This window comes from Empidonax traillii, unplaced genomic scaffold (genome assembly GCF_003031625.1).
Source record: "Empidonax traillii isolate 1590-97213 ecotype Southwest subspecies unplaced genomic scaffold, ASM303162v1 scaffold306:size632451, whole genome shotgun sequence".
NCBI lineage: Eukaryota > Metazoa > Chordata > Aves > Passeriformes > Tyrannidae > Empidonax > Empidonax traillii.
Window position 1 is genome coordinate 12,793 of NW_020955499.1, and position 758 is coordinate 13,550.

A 758-nucleotide genomic window follows, 5' to 3' on the forward strand; every position below is an offset into this window, starting at 1 on the left:
ACAGGAACAGGCACTGGATGCTGCCTGGAAACCTTGGCCTGTGCATTTTCGGGCCTGTTCTCAGGCAGACCTGCAGCAGCCAGTGCTGAGGACTTTTCCTCTCCTTTCTCTCAGGACATCAGCCAAGTGCAGCTGCTCTCCATTCACATCTTCCACAAGGTGATGGAGTTGGCAGTGAAGAAGGCAAGAAAGTCCCTGAAGCGCTACGTGGTGCAGAGCCTGCTCCCACTCTTCTTGCACTGCCATGATGACAACCAGGACATGGCAAAGGTCAGGACTCCTGGGTTCTGCTGTCCCCAAGGGAGGGACTGGGCTGCCTCCTGCCCTGGGCATCTCAGGGGCTCCGGCCTCCTCCTGGCTTTGGTCCAGGGACACAGGTCCTGTGCCCTGGGCTGCGGTCTCATCTCCCGCTCTCCACTTCTCTGCAGGTCTCTCGCCAAGCACTGCTTTGTGCGGCCAGGTTCCTGAAGTGGAGCGATCTGGAGAACCTGGGGATGACAGAGACCCTGTGCACATTCGGCGAGTGCTTGGTAAGGACGATGTGAAAGCCCCAGCCCCAGGCAGTGCCCGGCCAAGGGGCAGAGCCTGAGCCAACCCTTCTGTGCTTGCCCTGCCGTTCCCTGCAGCTGCAGAAGGACAAGAGCAGAGCGGCCAAGTACCTGCGCCAGGCCCTGCCGTACCTGCAGAGCCCACAGGAGCCCGTGCGAGAGGCAGCCCTCGGGTTCATTGGTGAGCCACAAGGCCGCGGTCCCTCCCGC

General features: G+C 61.3%; 1 long non-coding RNA gene across 1 annotated transcript in view; it reads left to right on the forward strand.

Annotated features, from left to right (window-relative positions):
• Nucleotides 1-515: 515 nt before the first annotated feature.
• LOC114061025 overlaps nt 516-758 on the forward strand; it is an 18,310-nt gene continuing 18,067 nt past the window's right edge. The window contains exons 1-2 of the long non-coding RNA XR_003572028.1: nt 516-530; nt 627-729. This is a non-coding gene — a long non-coding RNA (uncharacterized LOC114061025). The remainder of the gene's footprint in view (nt 531-626; nt 730-758) is intronic.